Source organism: Orcinus orca, chromosome 17 (genome assembly GCF_937001465.1).
Source record: "Orcinus orca chromosome 17, mOrcOrc1.1, whole genome shotgun sequence".
Classification (NCBI taxonomy): domain Eukaryota; kingdom Metazoa; phylum Chordata; class Mammalia; order Artiodactyla; family Delphinidae; genus Orcinus; species Orcinus orca.
The window spans coordinates 21,909,281-21,927,924 of record NC_064575.1 but is presented as its reverse complement, the minus strand read 5'-3'; the positions used below and the strand labels follow the sequence as shown (position 1 = coordinate 21,927,924).

The 18,644-nt window shown below is 36.6% G+C and overlaps 1 protein-coding gene across 4 annotated transcripts in view; it reads right to left on the bottom strand.

Moving 5' to 3' along the window:
• Positions 1-18,644, bottom strand: part of PKIA (cAMP-dependent protein kinase inhibitor alpha) — a 96,368-nt gene that overhangs the window by 22,127 nt on the left and 55,597 nt on the right. For 3 of the 4 annotated variants that reach the window (XM_049700203.1, XM_033439860.2, XM_033439859.2), the window contains one exon: positions 12,510-12,635. The exons of the other annotated variant lie outside the window; for it this stretch is intronic. The gene's annotated coding sequence lies outside the window, so the exon portion shown is untranslated. The remainder of the gene's footprint in view (positions 1-12,509; positions 12,636-18,644) is intronic. 4 annotated transcript variants of the gene reach the window in all.

The following is an 18,644-nucleotide window of genomic DNA, read 5'->3' as shown; positions in this document are numbered from 1 at the left end:
AGCAACAGCAGCAAAAGTCTAAGAGTGGAATTGTAACATATCACAATGCCACCTTTAAAGTAAATTTGGCAGTCTTCTCCATTTTGAATGAATGAAAATGCATTAATTAAAGACATACACATTCACACACCTGCTAATATCTGCTCTTCTGCAATCATGTGTTTTCTATATAGTGTCTAAATATCTATTCCAGTTGAAGTAGTGCTTAAACACTTCAATATGCCTCTTTTCAGCCAAAAAGAAAAACTGTCTATGACTGTTTCAACATATTTTAAATATATGTATAATCGTTGCCAACTTATCTGCTTTGCAGATACTAGTTTCCTATACAATATTTAATATCTCCCTTTATTGAAAATGTCATTGCTCAGTATTATGATTAATGTTTTTCATTGTTATTATATGTCTGAATGTTAGAATTATTGATTGATCTCTTTATTAATGGAATGATCTTCAGCACAATGTTAAATACTCTTCTTCTCTACCATTATTATATGTTATTTTAAAGATTTTCCATACAGTTACTTTAAATGGGATTTTCAGATTTTTCAGGCTTTTTGAAGTCAGTAGGATAGGCTCCAGTGAGTAGAAGAAATGCTGAAGAACAATATGAATTAAACAAATTTAAGTAGTTCAGAAAGCACTGATCTAGCCATTGAGAAATATATACTAATATTTACATAGTATGTATATATAAATCAATAGTTTCCAAATGAGATAATCTACTGAACAAAATATCTTAAAACGTGATTTAGAAGATGTTGTAAAATCTCTATATGATTAAAGTACAAAAACATTTATAAGCTTGGAATATAAATAATAAGTGCATTTTTGTCTGGGAGACAAGTTGTTATCTGAGAAACCTCAAGACATTTTGTAGGTTATCGAAATCACTTTACTATCAATCTTGAGCATTTCTCCTATCAACTCTACAATTAGTATTGGAAATTAGCATTATGACTATTTCACTATCAGGAACATTGAAGAAACTATTTAAAGTGCTAAACGTTCATTTTAACAAATAAAAAACAATTCATCTGAAGAAGATGTTACAATGAACTGAGGAATTAAAAGATCTCCAAGTAGAGAAATTTCACTGACTGCAGTATAAACAACTTGAGGGTAGAGAGTTTCTGTTTTTCCTGTTTGCCCTCCAAGTTTGGAACAGTGTTATATGCACGGTGCGGGGTAATAAGCAAATATTTAACAAATGAAAAGTACTGAATTCATTACCTTGTGGTACAAATTAAGATTTCTTTTGTACTGTAACTAGAAGATTTTAATTTCAGCATTATGAATTATTAATGTCTTTATCTAATTCCCAGTTCTGTGTCAACCAAACTTATTTGAGTGATAATTAGAGGACTTCATGTTTATCCTATCTTCTAGGATTTCACTTTTGCATATCTGTTAATTCATAATTTTGATATTTGTATAGCACAACCAAAGACTATAAAAACACATAGAGCAAGCACTTGCCAAAGAACTCTAAATAAAACAGGTCTCAGATATGAAATTAGAGCCATGCTTGGTTATACTTCTAAGTGCTTCATCTAAAGAGAGACCTGCAACACTGCTGCATGAATTAATCACCTAGGGTGACTTTTAAACCTACCAACAGCTGGCCCCTCTATCATATCTGATTTTATTCAATAGTCTAAATGATAATAACTAATAACTGTCCAGATTTCTTGGAGTTATAGATACGTTTTTTATTATTCTAAGTATTGACCTGAAAAATTATTGAAAACAATAATTGTTCTAATTTACTTATTGAATTGCCCAGTTCTTACATGGCCTGACATGAAAGGTGATTTAAAAGATTGCATTTAAGTTTGGACATATAGCCTTCATCCTGCGGTTTCATCACAGACCTCTTACAGGATAAACACGTGCAACCATTTTGAGTTTCTGAAAGGGAGTGCTCCTTAGAGTATTTTCCCCTTATAGATTTCTTGCCAACTTACTCCAATTTGAATGCAGGTAGAAATTTATAAATTTCTCCAAGAACTTATTTTTATTTTTATGAATCTTACTGATTTTGTTTTAATACCGAGGACTTTATCAAATTCATAGACATTTGATAGAATAAAAAGCAAAAGCATAATTAGGAAAAATCCAAAAACCTCAAATAGAAAATAAGATGCTATGTTGTTAGTTACAGAAATTAGCACAAATAGACTGAAAAACTGACCACCATTGTAAACTGAGCTTTTAACTATGGGAGTCGCCAGGAAAAGGAGGATTACCTGACTCAGGGGTCTTCTCCTCTTTCTTTGCCTTCTTTTAACAATCTTGAAAATTAAAGAAAGGTTGAAATGACAATAAAAATAATTTATTTCCCAAACCATTTGAGAGTAGTTGCCAACACAATGCAATGTCTCCCCCAAATCCTCTAGTATTTCCTACAAACATATATCCAAATACAATCATGAAAATCAGGAAATTAACACTGACACATTACTACAGTGCTACTAAGCCTCAGACCCCTTTCAAGTTTTGTCAATTACCCCAATCATGTCCTTCATAATAAAAGGATCAGCCCAGCATCACATGTTGCATTTAGTTGTCCTGTCTCTTTAATTTTTTTTTTTTTTTTTCCTGCTGTACGCGGGCCTCTCACTGTTGTGGCCTCTCCCGTTGCGGAGCACAGGCCCCGGACGCACAGGTTCAGCGGCCATGGCTCACGGGCCCAGCCGCTCCGCGGCATGTGGGATCTTCCCGGACCGGGGCACGAACCCGCTTCCGCCTGCATCGGCAGGCGGACTCTCAACCACTGCGCCACCAGGGAAGCCCTCTTTAGTTTTTTAATCCGTTAAATTTTCTCAGGCTTCCCTTGAATTTCATGAACTAGAAAATTTTAAAGAATATGGATCAGTTATTTTGTAGGATTTAGCTGTTTGTATTTGTCTCATGATTATTCAGGATATGTGTAGTTGGCAGGAATAACACAGTGGTGAAGCTCTGTTCTTCTTACTGCTTCCTATCAAACAATTTTGGCAAACTTTTAACTTGTAACCTTACTGGAATATTATTTTACTCATTTGATTAAGGTGTATCGCCCAGTCTTCTCCATTGTAAAGTTATTTTTTTCTCCTACATTATTAGTAATTTCTGTGGTAAGTCACTTTGTAATTATGTAAATATCCTGTTCCTCATCAAACATAATTTATTCAATTTAATTATTTAAATCAGTATGAACTCATAGACTCCTATTTTACTCAATTGACTATAATATGTTTCTACCATTATTTATTTTGAGGCTTAGATTGTTCAAGATTTGTCCAGTGGAAACCCCTTCAGTTTGGCTTCTATATCCTTTGATGTTTCCCAATTATTCTTTGATATCTCCCTTCTTCTTTTTTTTGTTTTAACATCATTATTGGAGTATAATTGCTTTACAATGCTGTGTTAGTTTCTGCTTTATAACAAAGTGAATCAGCTATACATATACATACATTCCCATATCTCCTCCCTCTTGCGTCTCCCTCCCTCCCACCCTCCTTACACCACCCCTCTAGGTGGTCACAGAGCACCAAGCTGATCTCCCTGTGCTATGTGGCTGCTTCCCACTAGCTATCAGTTTTATATTTGGTAGTGTATATATGTCCATGCCACTCTCTCACACCATCCCAGCTTACCCTTCCCCCTCCCCGTGTCCTCAAGTCCATTCTCTACATCTGCGTCTTTATTCCTGTCTTGCCCCTAGGTTCTTCAGAACCATTTTTTTTTCTTTAGGTTCCATATATATGTGTTAGCATATGGTATTTGTTTTTCTCTTTCTGACTTACTTCACTCTGTATGACAGACTCTAGGTCCATCCACCTCACTACAAACAACTCAATTTCATTTCTTTTTATGGCTGATCCCTTACTTCTTGAAACAATAATATGTTCTAGGGTCATCTTATATTTTCCCTGTAGTAGCTCTAGAATCAGTCATTTCTCCAAAGAGCTTTAGTTCCTTCAGTTGGAGAGCTGTATTTAGAAACCAAGATCCGGACACTAGGTGTATTCATTGCTCTTGGGAAGTAGTGGTCCCAGGTACTCTCAATAGGCAGAGCTAGGGGATTTATGTACATATATACATACACACATATGAAAACACATATTCATAACCATTTACACATATTCATAAACATATATTCATAAACATATGCATACATATTGTCTATGTTTATTTCTATAATGTCTCTATATTGAAAATCATGTGTTCACATTAACATCCTCCATTCCCTTTCAACACCCTTTCATTCTAGTTTTTGCCCTTTTCATATTTTAACTCCCTCCACAGATATTAAAATAACACTGATTACCATATCCTTAATAGCCTTACTTATTTGATCAATCTTCCTGTATTCAAGTAAATTCTTGTAGCTGCCACTTTCCCATCCCACACATTTTCTCCACCTGGCACGGGTTATGACTATCTGTACAGAGTGGTTGCCAAGGCCACTTCCTCATGTGGATGCCCTTTCACACGAATCAGACTTCAGCAGTCAACTCCAGGCTCCCTTATGCAGACATCCTCTCCCCTGTCTCAGACTCTGAGACCCAATGCCAAGTCATGTGGTTCCTTGAATGCCCACCTCCCCCATGCTGACAAAGGGTTATTTTACCTCACTTAATGGACCAATTTGTTCAAGAAGGGAAGGGATCACAACACTGTAAAGCAATTATACTCCAATAAAGATATTAAAAAAAAAAAAAAGAAGGGAAGGGACAAGGAAGGGGATGAAGAAAGGGAGGTGGACAGGGATGAACAGGTATCTTTTTTTTCTAAACAATAGTTGAAGAGGTCCTTCATTTAGAAGTTACCAAGACATTATGAAGTATCAGCTGAAGAACTGAAACAACGACATATATTTACACATCTATATCCCTACATCTATGACACACAATGTACACCTAATTTTACAGCAACCAAAATATAATTTAACAAAACTTTTGATGCTTAGCCATACACTTTAATACTTAGCAACTTAAAAAAATATGCAGTGCCATTTGGCTGTTAGCTATCAGTCCATTTATATGAATGGATTTGTAAAACTCCTAGCCAAGAGTGCTTGGGATAGCATCTCTACTGGTCCTTACTGGATCCTCTTCTTCTTTTGTCACTCTTTTCAGTCGTTTGTCGATTCTCGATTGTATCTCATTGGTGACTTGCATGACCATTGGTAATCATATCTGGGCAAATACCCCAGCTTGGTGTCTCTCAAAGGGCTGACTGAAAACCATTTGCAACAGAATCAACTGAGGTACTTGATAAAATTCAGGTCCACAGGTCCTGTTCTGATTTCCTGCTCAGAAGCTCTTTAGAGAGTAATAAGTATTTGGAAAATACCTTAGCTAATTCTCACACATTAACACTGAAACCATGGTGTAGTTTGCATGTCTACAATTCCTCAAAGTTCACGGTTTAAAACACATAGGTCTCACCAACTGCAGTTCTTTCATTTTAGCTTCATCAATTCACATTTGTTATTTAACCAACTTGGAAATTGCTAGATGTGTGAATAGCCGCCAAAGTCAAATGTATCTATCTTTTGCAGAAATGTCTTCTACCAAATGTCTCTACAAAATGAAATGTAAATACCTTCTAAGATCTTGCTTGGAGGAATCTTGCAGATTTTTAAAATCTTCCAGGTTTCAGGGAATAGCAAGTGCAAAAGCCCTGATGTTGGGAAAGCCACTGCAGAAAGAAAATCTGGATGTGTGTGTGAGAGAATAGTAGTAGTAAATGAGTTTGGAGAGTAGGGCAGAAGAAATATTGAATAAAGCATGTAGGACAGGTAAAAAGTTTAATTTTTATTCTAAAGTGATGGGAACGGGTTTTGCGAAATAATGTGATATGATTTATGGTTTTTTTTTTAGATTATTCTGGCTATTGTACTGTTTATAGACTATAAGGATTGGGGCAAGAGGGGAAGAAGCAAGGAGGTTGTGGAAGAGGCTGCCTATTGCATTAGATGAGGCAAGCAATGATGGCTTGGAGTAAGTAAAGATGGCAAGAGTAAGGTGAGAGGTAGGTGGATTCAGAATGTATTTTCAAGTTAGAGCTGGCAAGAGTTTCTGATGGACTGGACATAGGAATTGTGGGAAAGAGAGAGTTTAAGGATGAATCTAACATTTTTGGCCTGAGCAACTGGATGAGTTATGGAGCCAGGAAAAACTGGAGTGCAATGGATGGATCAAAGCAAAATATTTAGTTTTATTTGCTAAGTTTGAAATGTCTATTATGCATAGATTGGAGATATTTAGTGGGAAATTAGAATTAGGAGTCTGGAGGTTAGGTGAGTGGTTAGGGCTAGAAGTATGAATTGGGAAGTCATAAGTCATCTTCCCATTAAAGTAACGGGACTAGATTAAAACTCATGAGTAGTTAAGGTAGATGGAGAGTGAAGGGGGCCAGGAATGAGCCTTAGGGCATTCTAACAGACGTTGAGGGATGGGAGGCATCACCAAGGGAGACTGCCAAGGAATGGTGAGTGAGGAGGGGAGAAATCTAGGAGAGGATGGTGTCCTGGTAGCCAGTGAAACAAAATATTCATTCTGGAAATTATGAAGTTCATTTTCCAAAGTTTCTTGAATTGATGAGAATTTGAAACTTGGTATTTTAAAAAGAGCTTTAGCAAACAGAAAAGAGAATAATTTTCTATCATGAGTGATTGATTGCAGTAGCATGGGGAATGGAAAAGTTGTGAAAAGGGAATCAAGAATTTATGTAAAAGACAATTTTAAACAAAAGTATTCATTTAAAAAACAAGTACAAAATATTTAGACATTATATTTTGCCTTTGTGTCAACAGCAGTACAGCATGCTGTAAGTGAGAGATGAAGGATTACAGTTTAATATCAAATCAGGGAAAAAGGTGAAATACTTGAATTGTTTGTAGATTTTTAATAGATTTCAAACCTTTATTGGTTTTGAATAATGTCATATTTCAAACATAATTTTCTAAATAATCATAACAATTTTAGTATCAGAATAAACCTTACATAACCTTATATAAACCTTATTTAAATGCACATATACTTCATTTTTATGGGTAAAATTAGGACTCTGGTCTTCTCATTACCAGTACTATTTCTTATTGCAACACACTGTTTAAATGTATAGATGATTGAAAAAAAGAGCATACCAGTGATCTCTTAAATGTTTTACAAAATATTAAGTAATTAAAATTAGGGGAAATAAAGCTCATGAGGATTAAATTACAGGAAGAGTTTATAAGAGGGCAAAGAAGTAGGAGATGTATTTTCACACAGATAAATATGAGATTTTAGGAGAAAATGACCAAAATTGCATTTATAAGGTCATGATACTAGCTAAATGAAATAAAGACAACCATCATGTGAATAACATATAATTTTGAAGGTGAATTTTGAATATGGAGACTGATACAGATTAACATCTGATTATAATAAAAATCAGATAGGCAGGGTAACAAGGTCTTCTTCATCAAATCACAGCTTATCAGGAATAAGGGAACCTCTTGATACTTTGGTATGTGCCATTTTAGAACAATGAACTTGCTACAAAGTGAACACTTGACGCAAGAAATAGTTTAGAAACATAAATGTGATTCCAGAAATTCATGGATGGTGAAAGCTATGTTGGATTATTTCAAAAAGTTAGGGATGACTAGGTTAAGTAACTTCTCTTTTTAATAACAGAATAACTGTCACATGAAAGATCTCACTATGCCATTGATAAAGATAAAATCCCGGGATGCCATGGCTTCACAGTCTAATAGTCTAGAGCTACAATGTCCAGTATACTGTCCATTAGTCACAAGTGGCTATTAAATACTTGAAACGTGGGCAAGTTTGACTTAGGAACTGAAATTTTAATTTTATTGAATTTTATTGAATTTATATTTAAAAATTTAAAAACACATGTGACTAATGGCTATAGTTTTTGAGAGCACTAAGAACATTTCCATTATCATGGAAAGTTCTATTGACCAGAGATGACCCATAACATTTTTATTTAATTTTACATTTATTCCTCTTTGCTAAGAAAATCCTCTCTCTTGCTAAAAAATAATATCAGCAAGATGGCTAGATATAAGCTCAAGATGCAAAAATCTATTGGATTTCTATAATCCAGGAACAAAGAGAGAGCTTAAAAATTATTTAAAATGGAAAAAAAAACTACCTAGGAATAAATCTAAATAAAAATGTGCAAGATATTTATGGAGAAAATAAAACCTTATTGAAAGATATTAAAGAAGTCTTAAATAAATGGAGAGATACATCTTGTTTATGGATAGAAAAGACTCATCATAATGATGTAAATTTTCCCCAACTTAATTTATATAGTCAATACAATTACAATAAAAATACTTAATAGAGGTTTTACAGGATTGCCAATTCTGAAATTTATGTGAATGGTCAAGAACAGCTCAGACACACCTAAAAAATCCATTCATTCCAAAATGGTCCTGGAAAACTTAACTATTCATAAGAAAACAAAGAAATTGGATAATACAGACAAGTCGATTGTAAGTGCATTAATGGCTTGAAAATAAAACAAAGATACACTAGAACTTTCAGAAGAAAATATACTATATCTGGGTAGCATTAAACTAGGGAAGGACATTTTAAGTAGAACAAAAAGACACTAAGCGAAAAGGTAAATTTGATTTCATTAAAATTGAGAGCTGCTATTTATCACAAGACAACATTAAAAAAGTGAGAAGGCATGAAATAACTTATTTGTGTCATATATAGCTGACCAAGGATTATTTGCTTGTATTTAAAGAACAATAGAAATAAGTAAGAAAAAGATAAACAGTAGAAAAATGGACAAAAGATATTCTCTGGACTTTCACAGAATAGGAAACATAGGCAACTATTAAACAAATAAATGAAAGGATTCTCAACCTATCGGTAATTAGGGAAATACAAATTAAAATTGTTATGGACTGAATTGTGTTCCCTAAAATTCGTAGGTTGATGCCCCATCTCCCAATGTGGCTGTTTGGAGACAGGGACTTTGAAAACATAATTATGGTTAAATGAGGTCATAATGGTGGGGCCCTAACTGATATGACTGGTGTCCTTGTAAGAAGAGGAAGAGATACGAGGGATGTATACACACAGAGAAAAGGTCATGTGAGGACATAGCAAGAAAGCAGTGGTCATCTGCAAGTCAAGGAAAGAGGCCTCAGGAGGACCCCAAACTGCCAACATCTTGATCCTGGACTTCCAGCCTCCAGAACTGTGAGAAGATAAATCTCTTGTTTTTTAAGCTACTGAATCTGACGTATTTTGCTAGGACAACCTGAGCAGACTAATAACAAGGAACAAAAGACTAGACTGGCCATTCTAACTGGTGAAGCTATAGAGCAAAAGGACTGAAAATTGATTCCATAACTTTGGAAAACATTTTGACATTAATTTTTAAAGTTGACTATTTGAATTCCCTACAACTCAGCAATTCTACTCTCAGTATGTCTACTCTTTTACTTATGTTAAATCTTGCACATGTGTACCAGGAAACATTAAAATAAATGTTCATGAAAGTACTGTCCATAATAGGCCCAAAACAACCCAAATATCATTAATAGAATAATAAACACATTTTCTTGTATTTATACAATAAAATATTGTACAGTAGTACAAATGAATGAACACTAGTTAAAGCAGAGTGGATGAACCTTAGAAACATAATGTTGAGTAAAAAAAACAAGAACAGAAGACTAAAGTATGATATCAATTTTATAAATCTCAATAATAAGCAAAATCAGATAAAAATTATGTGGATGTTGAACATAAAGCCAAGATCAGAGTGATTTCTTTGGTGAAAGCAAGAAGGTGGGAACAGGGTAGAGAACAGAGAGAAGACTCAGCAGTTTTGATTCTAGTTCTTAGTTTTGGTGGTGTGTTTGCAGTTTTTATTATTTCTCATAACTTACATACAATTAAATATATTCTTTTGTATATTATCTAATAATATTTAAAAAATCCATTATATACCAAAGATAACCCCTAGACATTAATTATAGAGAGTCCACTTTGAAACAACACACATAGTTACTCATAAATCTTCTGTAGTTGAAAGCTTTTAGCTATGAAATTCTTCCCCTTTCATATGAGGACTTTATGTTCCATAATGAAGGAAAATCGTTCCTACTTTGGGACAATTTGCCTTCTTTATTTAAGTGATACTAGTCCTTTGGTTGCCTAGAAATTTTAAAAACAACTGATAACTACGATCTACTGCCTGCAAGAGAATAAAGGAAAAGGAGCATAGGAGGCAATCTCATACATTATTGATAAACACATACAAAGACAATATTGGTACAAAGCTATTTCTCCATATAGCAACTCTGAATTTTAATAATAAATACATATATATATATCAAACATTAATAAAAGAATAAAATTATCCAATATGAGTACATTTGCTCCTGTTTTGCAATTAGTTCCAGGATTCTATTTTAGATTATTACTTCATATCTGCGAGAGTTGGGTGTGTGTTTGTGTGTTTGGTTTTGTGGAAGCTGCATTGTGCTAAATTTTACATTTCTTTCTTGAATTAAATGGCTTTTGTTATCCCTTGGGAATACTGAAGACAGCAACAGCAGATTACTACCTACCAGTGGAAAAATATAAATAGCAATTTTAGCTGCTAGTGATTCTGAAATTGCCCTTAACTTTGTCCTTATAAAAATGCTCCAAGAATTACATTTTGCAAATCCACAGATTTACTATTCATATTCAAGTCATTTACATGGACAAATAATGTAGCCTGCCTTTTCAGTAACACAGGATGTTATAGCCATCAAGCCATCAGCCACTGAAGCCACCCCCAAAGCTGCACCCTGAGGGGATTCAGGATGGAGAAAACAGGATACTGGCCCTAGATAATTAAAGTGCATATCAAGGGAATGATTTCCATGAGACCAGACTCTTGCATCTCACCATATATAGAAAAGTGCTAAATTTATTAACTTAAGATGTCTAGTTTCTTTAATTAACAGTAATCTTTTGATGTTCCAACTACCTGTTTTTTTTTTTTTTTTGCAAGAACCCCTAAATACCCTGTGCCCTCCCTTACCTCTTCAGAACAGTCCCTCAGAGCTATCTGAGAGGCTGTCTCCTGACTTAAGTCCTCTGTATGTCCTCCAAATAAAACATAATTCTCAACTTTTAGGTTTTGCATTTTTTTTCAGTCAACATTTGATTGTATGGCTCATGTAGGTACTATGCCTAAATGTAATGGGATGAGCTGTAAATTATTAAAACTAGATAAATTCTGTCAGCTCTACCACTAGCTGAGATCCAGGCTTTCACCTCTGGATACTTCTGTCATAGACCTTGGCAGATATGCGGGCTGTGTTGGTCTTAAAATTATTTTAGAATTCTGGGGACTCATTCATTCTTTCAACAAATTTTATTGCTTATACTCTATGTGTCAGTTACAGTGCTGGGTCTTGAAATACAGAAGTCAACACACGAAAATACAAGGATAAAACACATTTTCTACCATATTAATTTTTTTCATTCATTAATTCATCCCTAAGTCATTCAACATGCATCTTCTTATTGAATACTGATGAGGGGTCAAATGCTATGATAAACACTGAGTATATAACTGCAAATGAGATGGATAGGCCCTGATTTTGATGTCACTACTATCTTTTGTCCTGCCATATAATGGGACAGCTTCATTATTCCCTTTACCCTAAGTTTTTTTTTTTTTTTTTGGTATGCGGGCCTCTCACTGTTGTGGCCTCTCCCATTGCTGAACACAGGCTCCGGACGCGCAGGCTCAGCGGCCATGGCTCACCGGCCCAGCTGCTCCGCGGCAGGTGGGATCTTCCTGGACCGGGGCATGAACACGTTTCCCCTGCATCGGCAAGCGGACTCTCAACCACTGCGCCACCAGGGAAGCCCTACCCTAAGTTTTTATCACAAATTACTAAAGAAAATAAAACTGTTAGTGGAGTTTCAACGTGCATAGGTAAATGAGAACACAGAACTCCCCTTTCGCATGCCCCATTCTCCTCCTTCTAACTCCCTATGTGAACTCACTTTGTGCCAAGACCAAGATGTGCCCCAATAAGAACCAAGCTGATTTCCTCACACTGACTGAGGCTATTGCTCACTTAGAAGACTTGATGCTTAATTTTGATGAGCAACTAGAAGACCATGGAGACAACCTATAAAAATGATTTGTCTTGGGAGAAAATACTAAAAACGGTTAATGTGCTGTTCACATGTCTAACCTCCTGGGATTAAACCACAGGCACCAAGATCACCAAGTGTACTTGGCAACAATGAGCTAAAAATGAAAAAAAAAAAAAGCATTATACTGTTATTGTAATCATTTTCCCCCAAGGCACTCTCTGATAAACACCACAACCTCTAAGGGAATTGAGAACAGCTTCCTTGTGCAGTAGGTTATATATGCATCTTTTTCCAAGCAGTTTAATCATATCCAGCTATCGGCACACCTTACTTAAGGTGACTGTAATGTATGAGATTAAATGTTCCTACCTGATTGGAAACCTTCTTGTCCTCAATTCATTGGCTATACTGGATTTTTTTCTTGGGTCAGACCTTCAGACTTCTACCAGAAATTGTTCCTTTGGGGAAACCAGGCCTTCCCAGAAACTCAGGAAACTGAAATGGAGACAGCAAGAGAGAAGGAAATTATTTGGACATATAGACCTCAATTGTTTGGTTTTAAGTAAACGTCCAAGCAAACATCTTCTAAATGGTATAATAACTTTAGGGAAGTTCACGGTTTATAAGTTTGTGTACTCATAAACTGAACATATTATGATAAGAGTACACGTTGCATTTTGTGTCTTCAACTCAAGCAAAGACTTCAAAAAAGGCCCAGTAATCCTTTGTTCATTAAGACACAAAGAGAGGGCAACAAGGGCAAGTTTCTAAGTCTTTTTCTTTAAAATTTACTTCCTTTCTTCAGTCTTCATCAAGATCTTCAGGAAATTAACTTTACTAAAGTTAATCATTCATAAAATAAACATAGGAACCTGTAGAAGACTATTTCACAGAGACCTGTAATGTACAATATCCATTGCATACATGCACCATGAGCTTGTCTTTTCTAGCACTGGCATACACAAAACTCTGTGTGTGTGTGTGCACATGTGTGTCTTTTTTTGTGATGAGCCATAGGGAGAAAATAAACCTATTGGCTGCAATTCAGTGATGTAGAAAGATTTAAGGGTACAAGAAAAGGCTACATCAAGTGAAGCAATAAAGTCATGAGGTGGTGGTTCCATAATAATAACAATAGCAGTCTTCTGTAACCAAGGGAGCAGGCTCCTCAAATTATAGTCACACCTGTTAGACCATCTGCCCATACATTTCACACTATCATGAATGGAAAACAAATGGCACTGTCTCTCCTTCCCTTTATCCATTGGCCATTCTCACATAAACTCTTTTTCTCTTCAAGGTCATGCTCTTTCCTATCTGTTTAAAAATATTAGGATTTAGGAGGAGTGATATGTAATGTGCCGTGCCTTGGTACTTGTACCAGTGACGGCTCTGTAAGGAGCACTGGATTGTTAGGAGGCTATCAATTGAATTCCCCTAGAAGCAGAACCTGAGGCAATAATTTGAATGCAAACTGTTCATCTGGGAGGTGCTTCCAGAAAACTCAGAAGTGGAGTAGGAATTGAGAATGGAGGCATGGAAGGAAGCCAACAGAGGTGCATTACTAAATAAATTACTCCTGCAGGGAACAGCTGCCAGTACTTCAGGGGAGTTCTGTGAAACTCTATAGAACATGTCTCAGACTTATCCCAAGAATCGGTGAGAAACTTGAAGTACTTATCTTCCAGTCCCCTCCATCCTTGGTTGAAAGCTACACCCAGATACATTAACTCCTGTACACTTCTGGCCTGCCCTAAGGTGGATAATTGCAGGTGGTAGCATGATTCTATCAGCATATACTGGAATGATGAGTGCTGGGGAGATATGAGTGGAGCATTGAAACCATCTAATACAGTCGGGGCAGGAGATATTAATTATTGGCTTGCAAGTCCAAATGGATAACCTTAAATTCCTGGGTTAATGGTTTTACTTTGAGGTATTTAAGTATGATGTATGAGTAAAAATTTCCTCTATTAAATCAAGTTTAAGATCCTAAGTCCCTAATCTTCTGGAAAACTGTGGGTATCTTTTAACAGATTTTTGAAAAGTAACATGATTAAGATTTCAAATTAACCATTCATTCATTCACTCATTCAACAAACATTTATTGAACACCTAAAGTATGCCATGGGTTAAACTAGGCACCAGTGTTACTGTTACTAAAATCATTATCGTGCCACCTAGAATTCAATGTATTGTGACAATCAAATAAGAAAATCCATAGTTACCGTAAAAATTATTACAGAGTGCTATAGGAAGACACGGTAAGACCTTAATTCATGCTGTGGACAGCAGTATATGGGGGATATCAGTAGGGTTTCCTGTAGAAGGCAATTGAAATGGATATGTAACATGATGGAGGGGTGAATTTTTGAGGAAAAGAGAAGATACATTCATGGTTGCCGGAAAATGAATGGTTAAGAATCAGTCCAGAAAGGAGTTCCATTCATAATCAGTATAAGAAATGCTCACTGAGGCTTCCCTGGTGGCGCAGTGGTTGAGAGTCCACCTGCCGATGCAGGGGACACGGGTTCCTGCCCCGGTCCGGGAAGATCCCACATGCCGCGGAGCGGCTGGGCCCGTGAGCCATGTCCGCTGAGCCTGCGCGTCCGGAGCCCGTGCTCCGCAACGGGAGAGGACACAACAGTGAGAGGCTCGCGTACCGCAAAAAAAAAAAAAAAAAAAAAATGCTCACTGGAGTGTAAGAAAAGAAGACAATGGAGAGGGTGGTAGAAGCCATATCATGAATGGTCCATGTATGTATAGTAAGTGCTATGGTCTAGTCTTTGTGTTCCCCTCCAAATTCATACGTTGAAATCTTAATTTCCGTAGCTGATAGTATTAGTAGGTGGGGTCTTTGGGAAGTGATTATGGTATTAGTGCTCTTATAAAAGAGACCCCACAGAGCTCCCTAACCTCTTCTGCCATGTGAGGATACAATGAGAAGTCTGTGACTCAGAAGAGGGCCCTCATCTGACCATACTGGCACCCTATTCTTGAACTTGCAGCCTCTGGAACCGTGAGAAAAAAAAAAAAAATTCCTGTTGTTTATGAGCCACCCAACATGCAGTATAATCTTACAGCAGCCCAAAAGGACAAAGAGAGTTTGGATGTGAGATTTTACTCCAAGAAAGATGGGAATCCATTGAAGGATTTTAACTGGTAACTTAGGAGAGAGAAAAGTTTCATAACACATCAGGTATTTTTATAAGAAAGAATTGTTTCATCTTCAGAAAGATCACTCTGGAAATACTGTGACTAGATTTCTGGAGAAGCGTGATGGCAGGCCTGGATATAGAAAGATGAGTTAGTAGTCCATTAATATAAGTCAAACAAGAAAGTGGATATAAAAAGTGTGAATTTATGGCTGAGAGTTCTTTTCTTTAAGTACTTGAAAAATGTTATGTCAATGCTTCTGACTCCATAGTTTTAGACAAGAAATATGCTGTCATTGGAATTGGTGTTTCTCAATAAGTGATGCATTGTTTCTGCCTGTCCACTTTCGAGATTTTTTTTTTGTCTCTACTTTTCAGAAGTTTAATTATGACATGTCTTGGCAAGGATTATCTTTCTGTTTTTCCTCTTTGGGTTTGTTCAGAATCCTGAATTTGTGTTTATGTCTTCTAAAAAATTGGGAACTTTTTAGTCATTATTTCTTTGAATACTTTGTCAGTCCTACGTGCTCTCTTTTTTCATTCTGGAACTTTGATGATATGAATGTTAGTGCTTTTGCTACTGTTTACAGGTTCTTGAGATCCTGTTCTTTCTCCCATCTCTACCCCTCAGCCTATTTTTCTCTGTACATTTGGTACACTGTAGTGATCTCTTCTAAGTTCATGATTCTATGCTTTGTAATCTCCACTCTACTCTTGAGCAAAGTTTTTTGATTGTTGTATTTTTCAGTTCTACTGTTCTCATTTGTTTTTATTCTTATAACTTCTAGTTCTTTGTTTACATTTTCTATTTTTTCCCATTTCTGTCAAGGAACACATAATTGCTAATTGAAGCATTTATGTGACAGCTTATTTAAAATCCTTGTCTGATAATTTCAATAGATGTTTTATCTCAGTGTTGGTGTATGTTTATTGTCTTTTCTCATTTATTTTGTGATTTCCTGGTTCTTTGTGTCATGAGTATTTTTCAATTGTATTCTAAACATTGTGAGTTATTATATGACTCTGTATCCCATTTAATTGTATTATTACTTTTTAGAAGGAAGTCATCCTATTTGAGGTGTAGTATGAGGACTGGGGGGTTACATACAGATTTCCATTGGGCCCTACTGACAATACCCCAGCAAAAGTGGGCACTTACATTGTCTCACTGCAGACAGATCAAGTAGAAGTTCAGCTATCCTATTGGCCCTTCTGACACCTTCCCCCCAAAAGTGGGAACATTAATATCATTGTGTTGCCTTTTAGTAGGAGTGGAAGTTCATCTCCCCAGTAGATTTCTTGACACCAGGGGAGGGGAGAAGTGAAGTGTTTGCTGTCCTTCCTCCCACTTCATTCCTTCTTGTTGATGCCGGGTGTGGGTAGAGGGTCAGCTACCTGCTGGCCCCACTGACACCAGGGTAAGAGGAAGAGAACTGCCAACTAGCCCTGCTTGTGCCATCTCATTCTGTCTTACTGCCTCAGGATGGTTATGGGGATTCAGCATCCCATTGGGTCTCACTGACACCATGTGTTGGGGGTTAATGGGGTGCCTACTCCCTCCAACCTGTAACATCCTATTCTTATCGATGTCGGGGAGAGACGGAGGCTAAGTCCCACCATTGGACCCCACGACTGTGTGAGGGCAGCCCAGTGTTAACTAGCCTGTCAGGCACCACCTTTGAAAGTCTCTTTGCTAATGCAAAGGGGTGGAGGCTCAGCTCACCACTGGACCACACTGAAACAGCCCTGGTGGGGAATCAGAGTGCTGCCTCTTCTGGAGGGCAGGAGTGGGGTAGTGTGGAAGATCAAATCCTAGCTTGGCCCAACTGAAACCACAGGACATAGGGGATGGGTGCAATATTCCACTGGCACTTGGCTCGAGTAGAGTGTATATTATTGCCCAAATGGTTTTCTGTCTTTAGCATCCCCTTTCCTCATACTTTGGCTAGGGGGAACGGGGGTTTTTTTGAAGCTTTTTTGTCTGTTGTTCTGTTGGTGGTTATTGATTGGGGGTTCCTGTAATACCCTCTCCAGGATGTATGGGAAGCAACAGGAAACACAGGGGACTCATCACCATGTTATTCCTCAAGTCCCAAAGTCCCTAGTTAAGTCTGCCTTCTCATTTCCACCTTTCAGTGTCTTCCTATGTTTGTTTGTTGTTATGTTCAGGGTTTTAGTTTTAAGTGGAAGAACCTGGGAGAAATGGGCTACTTCATCTTCTTGGAAGCAGAGGTCTGGAGGCCTATTGATGTTACAAAGTACTGCTGACTGTAAATTAAAATTTGATGATATACACCTTGCCCTTTAAGAATTATTCTGCTAGATGATGTGGCTTCCCAAAGTTGCTACAATTTGATTTTCACACTTCTAAAAGCCAAGTGTTTTGCTGGAGTTGAAATTTAAAGATAAGCAAGAGATGAGGCTAAGATGCTCTATGTGGTAACAGATTAAAGTTGGAAACATCAACATACATTCATGTTTAGCTTAATATTGCTTCATATTACCTTAATACACATGTTATGTAGAGAGATACTTATAGATATGTGCATATACATGGGTAATGTACACACATATTATCTCTTTGCTCTGTCAGCTGAGAAGATCTAGAAGCAATGACATCCGGGCAGCAATTAGCACACCCCACACCCAGATCCTGCTGTCGAATACTGTTCTCCACTGAAAAGACCTAGTTATCCTTGAAGAAATAGCTGATTCTAGGACTGGGGCAGTAAATATACAAGATTTATATACAAGACCATCTTATAGTGTCAGAAAGTTAGGAAGTTCCAAAAAAATATATAGGATGGGGATACCTCAGAGTGGCACACGAGCCACTGAACTGAAAAGAGTTCACAAGGGTCAGGACTAGAGCAATTTGAGGAACAAAGTAACTAACGTAGAATTAGATTATAACCCAAAGTATAAAATAAAAATCCATGAGTTCTTCTGATATAAATAAATAATTGGATACATAAATAACAGATAAATCTCCAGTGCAAAAGAATTCCAAATAGTTTATGTAGTATTCCATCTTAAGCATAACTCCCTATTCCTTAGCTGTGGGCTGAGCATATTGACTTCCTTCCAAAAAGTACAATATGGAAAAGGGAAAACAGTAATTTTACAATGGAGAAACCTGAAAAACACTACCTCAGCCTGGTGATCAAGGTCAACCTCAGCATTCATAATGCATATTGATACTTTGTACACTTGATGTGATCTGACAAAATAACCCTTCTACTCTGTGGTCTTCCTCCCCAAAACACATAATCCCAATATTATCATGAAAAATGCATCAAACAAATTCTAGTAGTGGGCATCCTACAAAAACCTAACTACTCAAAATTGT